This window comes from Salvelinus alpinus, chromosome 10 (assembly GCF_045679555.1).
Source record: "Salvelinus alpinus chromosome 10, SLU_Salpinus.1, whole genome shotgun sequence".
Taxonomy (NCBI): Eukaryota; Metazoa; Chordata; class Actinopteri; order Salmoniformes; family Salmonidae; genus Salvelinus; species Salvelinus alpinus.
Window position 1 is genome coordinate 59,074,616 of NC_092095.1, and position 14,710 is coordinate 59,089,325.

Sequence of the window (14,710 nt, forward strand, 5' to 3'; positions counted from 1 at the left end):
GTATTACTAAGAGAGAGCTCTGCAGTACTGAGATGTTGTATTACTAAGAGAGAGCTCTGCAGTACTGAGATGTTGTATTACTAAGAGAGAGCTCTGCAGTACTGAGATGTTGTATTACTAAGAGAGAGCTCTGCAGTACTGAGATGTTTTATTACTAAGAGAGAGCTCTGCAGTACTGAGATGTTGTATTACTAAGAGAGAGCTCTGCAGTACTGAGATGTTGTATTACTAAGAGAGAGCTCTGCGGTACTGAGATGTTTTATTACTAAGAGAGAGCTCTGCGGTACTGAGATGTTGTATTACTAAGAGAGAGCTCTGCGGTACTGAGATGTTGTATTACTAAGAGAGAGCTCTGCAGTACTGAGATGTTGTATTACTAAGAGAGAGCTCTGCAGTACTGAGATGTTGTATTACTAAGAGAGAGCTCTGCAGTACTGAGATGTTTTATTACTAAGAGAGAGCTCTGCAGTACTGAGATGTTGTATTACTAAGAGAGAGCTCTGCAGTACTGAGATGTTTTATTACTAAGAGAGAGCTCTGCAGTACTGAGATGTTTAATTACTAACAACAATGGTGAATGTGTATTTAAAAAATAATAATAATAATAATACATGTTTATGCATTAATATTTAATTTTGACAAACAGTGTTTGTCTTCATCAAATTACCCTCAGGTGTGTGTATATATCTGTTTTCACAATAGAATTTTGTCACCTGAATTTTAGGACATTTTTTTTCTCAAATATATCTACATCAGTCTGATGGACCATAGTAAGGGGTAACACTAGTTGCCACCAGATTGTTGAGAACATTTGTTGGGCAAGACCACTAACCTGGTATATCCCAGGTTTTAGTTCTGTTACTGGTATGTCTCATGTAATTCTGTCACAGAAGATGTTATGAATTAAGACCAGCTCACATTAATTTATTGTGGGACTGGACCAAGACTGTTCTAAAATGGAGTGTTGGCACATGCAAAAACCTGTACTTGTAGTGACGTGTTGAGGACTGAATGTTTGATGTCCATGTACACATCTGAACACCAATTCTGTTTCAGCACTTTGTCTTAAGAATGTATTTTTTCCATACTTGATTGGTGAAAGCAATACATATAGGGCTGGGTTCAGACATCACCAACATGCATATCCCTATCTGAACCCTTCAGATCTGTGAATAGTGCTCTGGGGAAAGGGACTAGTTGACACTAGACTTAGAGATCAGTCTCATTGCATGTACTGGATGACTTTTTTATTTATTTTTTAAAACAACCTTTTTAACTAGGCAGGTCAGTTCAGAATGAATTCTTATTTACAATGATGGCCTAGGAACAATGGGTTAACTGCCTTGTTCAGGTGCAGAACAGATTTTCCCCTTAAACTCTGGGATTTGATCTAGCAACCTTTCAGTTACTGGCCCAACGCTCTAACCACCAGGCTACTTCTCAGCCAGGTTCACTTAACGGATCACACCACAGGACTGACGAATCCTAAATCAAGTGTCAACTCCTGCCTTGTGTTACATGCTGCTGTGAAAAACAAATGCACTTGAAAGCGCAGTGTTAAATATATTTTATCTGCAATGATTGAATTCCAGCCTGCATATGCTGACAACCCTTTGTGTATTTTGAGGTGTTTTATATTTTTTCAATAAAGGACTTGAGTTCTATATTGGATTTTATTATTATGACCTCAGTGATAAGGTAGAATTTTTTTTTCTATTATATATATTTTTTCTTCTTCCCCAAACCTGATTGGTGAAAGCAATATACAAGGCCGTGCCATTGCCACCATGAGGCTCCAAAGAGTTATACACGACTAGTCAGGGACTTTGGGGGAAGGGTGGAGAATCTAGGGGCTACATTGTAACAATTAAGAAATGTGTGTAGCCTGTAATCTAGGCTGCATTGTAATAATGTACATTTTAGCCAACAAATTCTTGTCCAGTTTCATTATCAAGAAGTTATCTAGTAGCAAGCTGAATTTCACCTCATAGGCTACGAAAAGGGAGCTTTCGCAGAAATATAACCATGTAATATAGACTAGGCTACTGCAATAGCAGCGCTAAGCAGAGTTTGACAAATTATCAATGCAATACTCTGCGCCATTAAAAGGTACATTTTGTTTCTTGTGGATTATCCATATGGAGGACCAAACCTGTAATTAGAATTAAATGAAATGCCCACAAATAGATAAACCATGAATAAATGCATGTTTAATTGGGTGAATTAATGCACACATAGATAATTTAAATAATTAATCCCACTCATTGTTTTTATTTTTTTCTGTATTTATTCCTCCAATTTGATAACTAGGGGTGTCAAGCGAACATATGTGGGTATTATCTAACACACCATTGATTGGTCAATGCCACGGCACGTTGCTTGATTACATTTGCCTGGATTGCATTTGCCTGCATTCAGTATGACAAAAGTGTTTAAAGGCCATGTTTAGCATTAACACCCCCCCCCCAAACAATTTGCAGCACATAGCAATCTCTATCAATGTCACTTTTTTGGCGAAAGTTGGAGATAAAATATTTTATATGTTGCTTTGCCCCACACGCACCATAAAATTACACAAAAAGAACAAATGGAACATTGTCCTTGCTTGACATAGAAACAGGTGAACAGTTTTGGACCACTGAGCCATTGACTGCCTGCACCATTTTAATTGAATTTTAAAATGGAATGCAAAATTCATATAGAAGGATTTGGTGGTATTTTGCCAGCCAGGAAAGGTAGAGGAGCACAGAGAATCACTCCGTTTTAAACAGAAGCTTCTGGCAGTTTCTGAAGCCAATGTGGAATGTTGAATTAATTTTCTTCTTCTGAATTTGTCTCTAGTGTTTGAATGGTTTTGGCTATAAGCTACTATGACCCCATACCTGAAAGCTTAGACTCTCTGGAACATGGACCTTCAACATTCCACATTGGCTTCATAAACCACCAGAAGCTTCTGTTTACCACAGAGAGCGTTTTATTCTTTTATATGTTTTATCTGTTATCCTCTACCTTACCTGGCTGGCAAAGTACCGGGATGTTGTCTCTGTTTTTTTAATCTGAATTTAGATAACTGAATTTGAATGCATCCGAGATGTTTAATATATGAAACTTTGATCAACTTGAAATAATAGTTTCTAAACTTGATGCAGAAACAATAAATTCAATATCTACCATACTGAAACTGAATATTTAAATATGAAATTAAATTGAAATATAATTTTAATACTAAATGAATATTCAATTCAGTTTCAAATCATGAAATACAAGTTCAAATTATGAAATCTATAAGTCAATTGGCGCATTACAAATAAAAATTCAAAATTATGGAATGAGTTCTTTTTTTATTTTATTACTCTGGCGCTGTAGGTGAAATGTGTTCCTGACGTGTTCCCATTTTGAACCATTTCATATATACGAAGGTACAAACTCTGTCTTCCTGGGGGGGGGGGGAATTACTCAGCACTGTCAACACTTTCTATTCAACAGTTAAGGCATGAAATGGGTCATTTTAATATCAAGGAATATTTCACTTTCTCTGGTCATATAGGAGTAACAACATGAATTTGTGCAGAAATTTTATGGTGCGACTCGATTTTCGCCATCAACTGGTAGATGGTGTCCATTTTGGTCAGTGTCAACTGATGTTATGGGTGTAAAATGTCATGTTGATGCCGTCTGTTGGTAAATGTTCATTATTGCAACACCAGTGTGCTTAATATACCCCGGATGTATTGCAATGTGCTGAACAAGAGTGGTTATTCGCATCAATGACTGTCGTCATTTAACATCCAAACAGGAAAGAGAGAGTGGAGGGACTTTGAAAGGCGGACTCTGATCAGGCTGCTTCTCTCTCCCTCCGCTGAGACTGATCAGGCTCCATTTTTTTATGTATTTTTTATTTCACCTTTATTTAACCAGGTAGGCTGAGAACAAGTTCTCATTTACAACTGCGACCTGGCCAAGACAAAGCAGTGCGACAAAAACAACAGAGTTACACATAAACAAACGTACAGTCAATAACACAATAGAAAAATCTATGTACACTGTGTGCATATGTAGAAGAGTAGGGAGGTAAGGCAATAAATAGGCCACAGAGGTGAAATAATTACAATTTAGCATTAACACTGGAGTGATAGATGTGCAGATGATGTGCAAGTAGAGATACTGGGGTGCAAAAGAGCAAGAGGAAAAATAATATGGGGATGAGGTAGTTGGGTGTGCTATTTATAGATTGGCTGTGTACAGGTACAGTGATCGGTAAGCTGCTCTGACAGCTGATGCTTAAAGTTAGAGAGGGAGATAAGTCTCCAGCTTCAGTGATTTTTGCAATTCGTTCCAGTCATTGGCAGCAGAGAACTGGAAGGAAAGGCGGCCAAAGGAAGTGTTGGCTTTGGGGGTGACCAGTGAAATCAGCCCAGTAAAATAAAAAAAGCTAATTATTTAAATGTATGCTCACTCAGCTGTGCCTCAAAGTAATACACCAACTGATCTATTACCGGTGTGATCATGTAGCCTACCTCAAATGTTGAAATATAATTGTAAAAAATTGTCAGAAGAACAACAATGCATTGTCAGGGGAGTTCAAGCAGAGCCAATATGCGGGGATAATGTTTTAGCACTATAGCGGGGTTGGTTGTTTAGCAACAAATCGACACATCCACAAGTATGAGGAAAACAGATTGGATTGGCTTAGATTGCTGACAACATGTAAGCCTTATTTAGTCTCCAATGATCATAGAAAACATAAGTACATTTTCACAATGAGCACTTGTTTTCTCTCATACATCTTTACAGTTCTTGGCTAGTGAATTTTAGCCATATTAGCGTAGACATGACATGAGACAAAACACCTCTAAAACAAGACATGGTATGAAGAACAAGATAAAACGAGCCACTTATGATTCCCCACATGGTCGTTTCTTGTCATTCTTGCTAGCAATCTGGCCATACAGTAGAGGGGAAATGAAGGTTTTCGTTTTTTGTTGTTGCTCTGGGTGCGTTTCATACTCCCACATAGTTAACAATCAACTTTGGCAATCAAAATGTAATATATTATTTTCCCATGACAATTTGTGTCAATCTTTTGGAAAAAATCTAGCGTTTGTATGATTATATTGACATAATGTTGTACCACAACACAGTGCTTTTAACCTGCATGCAAATATAATTTTGTGCAGTTGTACATCCCCGTTTTATATTAATTGTAATATGTATGTGCTGTGTATACTGTATTGTGTGTGATGTATTAATGTATGTAATAAATATTTTATCTTGAAAAATGTAATATTCTATGTAAAACACTGTAGCCGGCAATTTTTGTGATGAAATAAACAACTACTGCTACAGGCAGGAGGTTAGATGCACCACCTACCATATGGCACAGGGAGGTGCCACACAACTGCACAGTACGGTATAGACTCATCAAAATTAATCGTAATTACTTTGTCAAACATATGTTTAGCCTTTGATGGATATTTTATTGATTTGAAGTCGCTAGCTAGGTTATTTTGCCTTTGTCATAGGCTAAAGATGGCGCCGACAAAGAGGGCTGCTTCGCTTCCAGCTCTTAGGGAACTTTGCAGTATTTTGTTTTTTTATGTATTATTTCTTAAATTGTTAGTCCAGAATTGTTTTTGTGTTATTACATACAGCCGGGAAGAACTACTGGATATCAGAGCGGTGGTAACTCACCAGCACTACCAGCATCATACCAGGAATACGACTTTCCCGAAGCGGATCCTTTGTTCGTACCCCCCAAGGCAATTGAACTGATTCCAGAAGCCGACCCAAAACAACGCCGGCGAAGGAGAGGTACTCGGAATGGTGTTCTAGTCCGACCTAGGAGGCGCACTCACCACCCACCCCTTCCGAGTATATTACTCGCTAATGTTTAGTCTTTGGATAATAAAGTTGACGAGCTCAGAGCGAGAGGATCTTTCCAGAGAGACATCAGGGATTGTAACATACTCTGTTTCACTGAAACATGGCTCTCTTGGGATATACTGTCTAAGTCGATCCAGCCAGACGGGTTTTCAGTACATCACGCAGACAGGAATAAATATCTCTCCGGGAAGAAGAAGGGAAGGGGTGTATGATTCATGATCAACGACTCATGGTGTAATTGTGATAACACACAGAAACTCAAGACCTTTTGTTCACCTGACCTACAATACCTCACCATCAAATGCCGACCACATTCTCTCCCAAGATAATTTTATTTGGTTATAGTCATGGCCGTGTATATCCCCCTCAAGCCAATACCACGACGGCCCTCAAAGAACTTCACTGGACTTTATGCAAACTGGAAAAACACATATCCTGAGGCTGCATTTATTATAGCTGTGGATTTTAACAAAGCAAATTTGAGGAAAAGGATTATGAAATTCTACCAACACATTGTCTGTAGTACTCGCGCTGCTAAGACACTCAACCACTGTTACTCCAGCTTCCGGGAGGCCATCAAGACCCTCCCCCACCCTCCTTTCGGCAAATCTGACCACGACTCTATTTTGCTCCTCCCTTCCTATAGGCAGATCTCAAACAGGAAGTACCCATGCTAAGGACTATTCAACGCTGGTCTGACCAATTGGAATCCACACGCAGACTGGGATATGCTCCGGGTAGCTTCAGAGAATAATATAGACCTATACACTGATACAGTGACTGAGTTTATCAGGAAGTCTACAGACAATCGTGGACTACAAAAAGAAAACCAGCCACCAACGTCTTGCTACCGGATAAGCTAAACACCTTCTTCGCTCTCTTTGAAGGTAACACAGTGCCACCAACGCAGCCTGCTACCAAGGACTGTGGGCTCTCCTTCTCCGTGACCGACGTAAGACATAAGTGTGTTAACCCTTGCAAGGCGGCGGGCCCAGACGGCATCCTTAGCCGCGTCCTCAGAGCATGCGCAGACCAGCTGGCTGGTGTGTTTACAGACATATTCAATCTCTCCCTATCCCAGTCTGCTGTCCCTACATGCTTCAGGATGGCCACCATTGTTCCTGTACCCAAGAAAGTGAAGTTAACTGAATTAAATGACTATCGCCCCGTAGCACTTACTTCTGGCATCATTTACATTTACATTTAAGTCATTTAGCAGACGCTCTTATCCAGAGCGACTTACAAATTGGTGCATTCACCTTATGATATCCAGTGGAACAACCACTTTACAATAGTGCATCTAACTCTTTTAAGGGGGGGGGGGGTTAGAGGGATTACTTTATCCTATCCTAGGTATTCCTTAAAGAGGTGGGGTTTCAGGTGTCTCCGGAAGGTGGTGATTGACTCCGCTGACCTGGCGTCGTGAGGGAGTTTGTTCCACCATTGGGGTGCCAGAGCAGCGAACAGTTTTGACTAGGCTGAGCGGGAACTGTACTTCCTCAGAGGTAGGGAGGCGAGCAGGCCAGAGGTGGATGAACGCAGTGCCCTTGTTTGGGTGTAGGGCCTGATCAGAGCCTGAAGGTACGGAGGTGCCGTTCCCCTCACAGCTCCGTAGGCAAGCACCATGGTCTTGTAGCGGATGCGAGCTTCAACTGGAAGCCAGTGGAGAGAGCGGAGGAGCGGGGTGACGTGAGAGAACTTGGGAAGGTTGAACACCAGACGGGCTGCGGCGTTCTGGATGAGTTGTAGGGGTTTAATGGCACAGGCAGGGAGCCCAGCCAACAGCGAGTTGCAGTAATCCAGACGGGAGATGACAAGTGCCTGGATTAGGACCTGCGCCGCTTCCTGTGTGAGGCAGGGTCGTACTCTGCGAATGTTGTAGAGCATGAACCTACAGGAACGGGTCACCGCCTTGATGTTAGTTGAGAACGACAGGGTGTTGTCCAGGATCACGCCAAGGTTCTTAGCACTCTGGGAGGAGGACACAATGGAGTTGTCAACCGTGATGGCGAGATCATGGAACGGGCAGTCCTTCCCCGGGAGGAAGAGCAGCTCCGTCTTGCCGAGGTTCAGCTTGAGGTGGTGATCCGTCATCCACACTGATATGTCTGCCAGACATGCAGAGATGCGATTCGCCACCTGGTTATCAGAAGGGGGAAAGGAGAAGATTAATTGTGTGTCGTCTGCATAGCAATGATAGGAGAGACCATGTGAGGATATGACAGAGCCAAGTGACTTGGTGTATAGCGAGAATAGGAGAGGGCCTAGAACAGAGCCCTGGGGGACACCAGTGGTGAGAGCACGTGGTGCGGAGACAGATTCTCGCCACGCCACCTGGTAGGAGCGACCTGTCAGGTAGGACGCAATCCAAGCGTGGGCCGCGCCGGAGATGCCCAACTCGGAGAGGGTGGAGAGGAGGATCTGATGGTTCACAGTATCAAAGGCAGCCGATAGGTCTAGAAGGATGAGAGCATGAAGTGCTTTGAGAGACTAGTCAAGGATCATATCACCTCCACTTTACCTGTCACCCTAGACCCACTTCAATTTGCTTATCGCCACAATAGATCCACAGACGATGCAATCGCCATCACACTGCACACTGCCCTATCCCATCTGGACAAAAGGAATAACTATGTAAGAATGCTGTTCATTAACTATATCTCAGCATTCCATAGTACCCTACCAAGCTCATCATTAAGCTTGAGGCCCTGGTTCTGAACCCCGCCCTGTGCAACTGGGTCCTGGACTTCCTGACGGGCTGCCCCCAGGTGGGGAAGGTAGGAAACAACCCCTCCACTTGGCTGATCCTCAACATGGGGCCCCACAAGGGTGCGTGCTCCGCCCCTCTGTACTCCCTGTTCACCCATGACTGCGTGGCCATGCACGCCTCCAACTCAATCATCAAGTTTGCAGATGACACAACAGTAGTGGGCTTGATTACCAACAATGACGAGACTGCCTACAGAGAGGAGGTGAGGGCTCTGGGAGTGTGGTGCCAGGAAAATAAAATCTCACTCAGCGTCAACAAAACAAAGGACATGATCGTGGAATTCAGGAAACAGCAGAGGGAGCACCCCCCTATCCACATCGACGGGACCACCGTGGAGAAGGTGGAAAGCTTCAAGTTCCTCAGCGTACACATCACTGACAAACTGAAATAGTCCACCCACACAGACAGTGTGGTGAACAAGGTGCAACAGCGCCTCTTCAACCTCAAGAGGCTGAAGAAATTTGGCTTGGCACCTAAAACCCTCACAAACTTTTACACAAGATGCACAATTGAGAGTTTCCTGTCAGGCTTATCACCACTCGGTACGGCAACTGCACCGCCCGCCACAGCAGGGCTCTCCAGAGGGTGGTGCGGTCTGCCCAACGTATCACCGGGGGAAAACTACCTGCCCTCCAGGACACCTACAGCACCTGATGTCACAGGACAGCCAAAAGTTTCATCAAGGACCTCAACCACCCGAGCCACTGCCTATTCACCCCGCTATCATCCAGAAGACGAGGTCAGTACAGGTGCATCAAAAACAGCTTCTATCTCAAGGCCATCAGACTGCTAAATAGCCATCGCTAGCACATAGAGGATGCTGCCTATATTCATAGACTTGTAACCACTGGCCACTTTAATAAATGGAACACTAGTCACTTTAATAATGTTTACATATCTTGCATTACTCATCACTTATGTATATACTGTATTCTATACTATTCTACTGTATCTTAGTCTATGCCGCTCTGACATTGCTCATCCATTTATTTATATATTCTAATTACGTTCCTTTTCTTAGATTTGTGTATATTAGTATATGTTGTGAAATTGTTAGATATTACTTGTTAGATGTTACTGCACTGTTGGAGCTAGAAACACAAGCATTTCGCTACACCCGCAATAACATCTGCTAAACACATGTATGTGACCAATAAAATTTGATTTGATTTTAAATCCAACATATTGTTTGCAATCGAGTGGCTCAACAGGCAAGTTTTACTTTCACTTTCACATCATGTCATGTCTGCTAGGTAGGCAAGCTAAAGACATAGCCACAGTGAGTCAACATACTACACGACTGTTTTGTTGTCTGTAGCTGCACACAAACCAGCAAAATTACTTCTAAGAAAAGGCCTTTTTCACGGAAACGATACGCTGTGCAGTTTCATCAAGTAGGTTATTCTGTTGCACAGGCTGTTGTCTGGGTGGCGCGAAACTCTTCTTTTAAAGATGCACTCGTTTTTATTACAAGTTACTGGTCTGTTATGTGTGCTGATTACAAACAAGGATATCACAAGTCAATAAAACACAATGTTATGAAACTGATAGTAAATAATAAGCCATGTTTGCAAATAATAAGCCATGTGGCTTTAGCATAATAAATAGGGGGTTTCCAGGGTTGGGTAGGTTGTAATCAGTTACTCCCCAACCCTTGGGGTTTCCACTTCTGACTCCCAATGATGACATATTATAGACATATTCTATTGGCAAGGAGAGATATTTTAACAGCTGAAATTGTGCATGGTAACCCTCACTTATCCCCTTTATTTTGGCATCAGTTTATTTTAAGGGCTATACATGAACCACACAACATAATTCCCACATACATGTAAACTGACAACTGTTATTGTGGTTAATATGTACAGTTGAAGTCAGAAGTTTACATTTAAACTCAGTTTTTCACAATTCCTGACATTTAATCTTAGTAAAAACTCCCTGTCTTAGGTAAGTTAGGATCACCACTTTATTTCGAGAATGTGAAATGTCAGAATAATAGTAGAGAGAATGATTTATTTCAGCTTTTATTTCTTTCATCACATTCCCAGTGGGTCAGAAGTTTACATATACTCAAATAGTATTTGGTAGCATTGCCTTTAAAATGTTTAACTTTGGGTCAAACATTTTGGGTAGCCTTTCACAAGCTTCCCACAATAAGTTGGGTGAATTTTGGCCCATTCCTCCTGACATAGCTGGTGTAACCGAGTCAGGTTTTTAGGCCTCCTTGCTCGCACATGATTTTTCAGTTCTGCCCACAAATGTTCTATAGGACTGAGGTCAGGGCTTTGTGATGGCCACTCCAATACCTTGATTTTGTTGTCCTTAAGCCATTTTGCCACAACTTTCTGAAGTATGTTTAGGGTCATTGTCAATTTGGAAGACCCATTTGCGACCAAGCTTTAACTTCCTGACTGATGTCTTGAGATGTTGCGTCAATATATCCACATAGTTTTCCTCCCTCATGATGCCATCTATTTTGTGAAGTGCACCAGTCCCTCCTCCAGCAAAGCACCCCCACAACATGATGCTGCCACCCCCGTGCTTCACGGTTCGGATGGTGTTCTTTGGCTTGCAAGCCTCTCCCTTTTTCCTCCAAACATAACAATTGTCATTATGTCCAAACAGTTCTATTTTTGTTTCATCAGACCAGAGGACATTTCTCCAAAAAGTACGACCTTTGTCCCCATGTCCAGCCGTAGTCTGGCTTATTTATGGCGGTTTTGGAGCAGTAGCTTCTTCCTTGCTGAGTGGCCTTTCAGGTTATGTCGATATAGGACTCGTTTTACTGTGGATATAGATACTTTTGTACTTGTTTCCTCCAGTATCTTCACAAGGTCCTTTGCTGCTGTTCTGGGATAGATTTGCACTTTTCGCACCAAAGTACGTTCATCTCTAGGAGACTGAACGCGTCTTCTTCCTGAGCGGTATGACGGCTGCGTGGTCCTATGGTGTTTATACTTGCGTACTATTGTTTGTACAGATGAACGTGGTACATTCAGGCATTTGGAAATTGCTCCCAAGGATGAACCAGTTGTGGAGGTCTATAATTTTTTCTGAGGTCTTGGCTGATTTCTTTTGATTTTCTCATGATGGTAAGCAAAGAGGCACTGAGTTTGAAGGTAGGCCTTGAAATACATCCACAGGTACACCTCCAATTGACTCAAATGATGTCAATTAGCCTATCAGAAGCTTCTAAAGCCATGACATAATTTTCTGGAATTGTCCAAGCTGTTTAAAGGCACAGTCAACTCGGTGTATGTAATCTTCTGACCCGCTGGAATTGTGATACAGTGAATTATAAGTGAAATAATCTGTAAACAATTGTTGGAAAAATTACTTGTGTCATGCACAAAGTAGATGACCTAACCGACTTGCCAAAACTATAGTTTGTTAACAAGACATTTGTGGAGTGGTTGAAAAACGAGTTTTAATGACTCCAACCTAAGTGTATGCAAACTTCCGACTTCAACTGTATCACGTTTATTGTCAATAGGGCTATGTAGGCCCATTTAGAGTGTTAACTAGTTCACTTTCACGTATATGATGCCTGGTTTTCCAGATGAACAGCTTCTACAGAAAAGTGGGAGAGTTTCTTGTGTTGACTCCGGACAAGTCCACTATACCTGACCCCATCATATGCATCCTATGGAAGCATGGCTTGAACAAGGCGGCAGAGTAGGACAAGGATTTTGGGCTGTACACCTACGGTGCCTTCGAAAGCCGCACAACCATGGATCAGGCTACTGGAGAGCTGAGAATCAGTGGCTTGACGAAAACAGTTCAACAGCATACTGCTTGACAAGACATATACACTATCTTATCAGTAAGCGTGTGTGTATGTGTGTACGGTATGCGTGTGTGTGCATGTTGGTTCCTTTGCTTGCTTCACAAGAATTTTTCACAGCTTTGTCTATCTCCTGGATTTACAGAGGCAGTCCCTAAACCACAATGACTTATTTCTGTAACTCCAACTAAACCTGTTTTTAAACACAGCCTAATGGAGATTAAAAGAGAGAGAGAAACAGAGAACACAAACAGATTGTAAAGAATGAGAAAGAGTGAAAGAAAGACAGAGAGCACAAACAGATTGTAAAGAAAGAGCGAGAGAGTGTGTGTGTGTGCGCACCACCACGTGTCCTCTGCTATGTGACATACTCATCCATTTCCATCCACAGACACAGAATCACAACCTGACGTCACCTGTAAATTGAACGGTACTATGGTAACTGTTCACTGCAGTGCTAAGGGTCCGCTGGTGGTGTACTGCTGGTCTTGGTCTAAACACCAGGGGGAGATGTGGAGCCAGGAGCAGACTGGACAGCACTACAACATCAAAGCCCTAGAGTCAGACAGACAGCTACACCTGTAAGGCCAGAAACCAGTCAGTGAGATCACACAGACCTACAACAGCAACGACTGAAAGGCCACAGCTAAACAAGATAGATAGTATAAGCAGATATGGGCGACATCAACAACATATGTTTTTGTCCAACTGACCATCCCCAACTGTTTCTGTATTTGAGTCTCCTCGGAGTTTGATGGAAATGTATTTTTCATATCAACAATTGTATCTCTAGCTATCTCAAGATCAAATAATGATTCCAGGTAAACAAAATATTCAGATTTAGAAAGTAAGAATGGGAAAGTGTTTTTCTGAAATAGACTTTCATATGCTCCAACATACCTGGTTCTCTAGGTATGATAGGTTGAATGATATCCAGAGCAGGACAAAGAACAGGATGCTGATTGGCTGAAAGCCATGGTATATCAGATCGTATACCACGGGTATGAAAAAACATTCATTTTTACTGCTCTAATTACGTTGGTAACCAGTTTATAATAGAAATAAGTCACCTCGGGGTTTGTGTTGCGTCGTGCATAAGAACAGCCCTTAGTCATGGTATACTAACCATATACCACACCTCCTTGGGCCGTATGACGTCCTGCCCCTGAGCAAGGCAGTTTACCCACTGTTCCCCAGGCACCGAACACGTGGATGTCGATTAAATGCGGAAGACACATTTCAGTTGAATGTATTCAGTTGTACAACTGACTAGGTATCCCCCTTTCCCCTTTACCCCTTTTTGTTCAGTATAACCAGATTACCCACACCAGCAAGGCTGTGATAACCAGAGAGAGTGAGGGAGAGAAGCAGCCATTACTAGATGAGGCAGGATCTACTAATAACACAGGTGATGTTGTGAGTAATAACACGCTCAAACGAAATGACCAGAATCAGGGCTGGAATTCCAATGCCTTCCTGCATAGATCTCAAGTGAGGACACTGACTAAGGTATCTGGAAACGGAGAGGGGGAAAGAGAGAGGGAAGAGAGTAAGGGAGGGGAGGAGGCTATGTCACGGGCTCATCTGACCCCTTCCAAAGCCCAGAGATGGATACAGCCTGAACCACAATCAGGATACACTGTGGGGGACAGAGGATTATGGGAATGGATCTGACCAGGAGTCACATAAGGCAATGGTCTGAGATTATGATGCAGAGACAGGGGGAGATGAAGAGAACGAGGGAAGACGAGATGAAGAGGCTAGAAGAGATGGAGAGGGGAAGGAAGAGAAAACACAGGATGAAGGGAAGGAAGAGGAGGAATCCAGCAGAGCCACACTCAACAGCCAGACTGACGGTCAGAGGTCTCCACCAACCCCTCAGAGAAAGAACAAATATGGAGCATCAGAGATAGAGGTGAAAGAACCTAACTCCTCCCAAACAAACACCTCCATCCTGAATTCCCATACATCAAGACCCAAGGGGGGCCCGAGTGAAAACATTTGGAAAACCCTGATCTATAAGACACTATCATGGCTATCAGATGGGTGTAGAACAAGGAAAACAAGTGAAAACAATGGAAACCTAGAGGAGCAGTGGTCAGGTAGACAGAGAGGGAGGAACACCTGACCTATCAGGTCTGAGGAGACCCACTAACTCAGTGTCAGACAGTACAGACACTCCTGATAGAAGCAGTCCAGGATTGTCAGCTGGTCTCAGAGCCACAGCATTTAGGTACACTATCTACTCCAGTAAACTACAGTTCAGTTGCACC

At 42.5% G+C, this 14,710-nt stretch overlaps 2 protein-coding genes across 9 annotated transcripts in view; one reads left to right on the top strand and one right to left on the bottom strand.

The window, feature by feature from the left end:
- Nucleotides 1–14,710, bottom strand: part of LOC139532420 (hemicentin-2-like) — a 231,613-nt gene that overhangs the window by 75,151 nt on the left and 141,752 nt on the right. The gene's annotated exons all lie outside the window — the stretch shown is intronic.
- Nucleotides 1–14,710, top strand: part of LOC139532429 (SLAM family member 7-like) — an 89,776-nt gene that overhangs the window by 43,940 nt on the left and 31,126 nt on the right. For 6 of the 7 annotated variants that reach the window (XM_071329996.1, XM_071330001.1, XM_071329998.1 and 3 more), the window contains one exon: nt 144–194. The exons of the other annotated variant lie outside the window; for it this stretch is intronic. The gene's annotated coding sequence lies outside the window, so the exon portion shown is untranslated. Of the gene's footprint in view, nt 1–143; nt 195–14,710 lie in introns of those variants that run through there. 7 annotated transcript variants of the gene reach the window in all.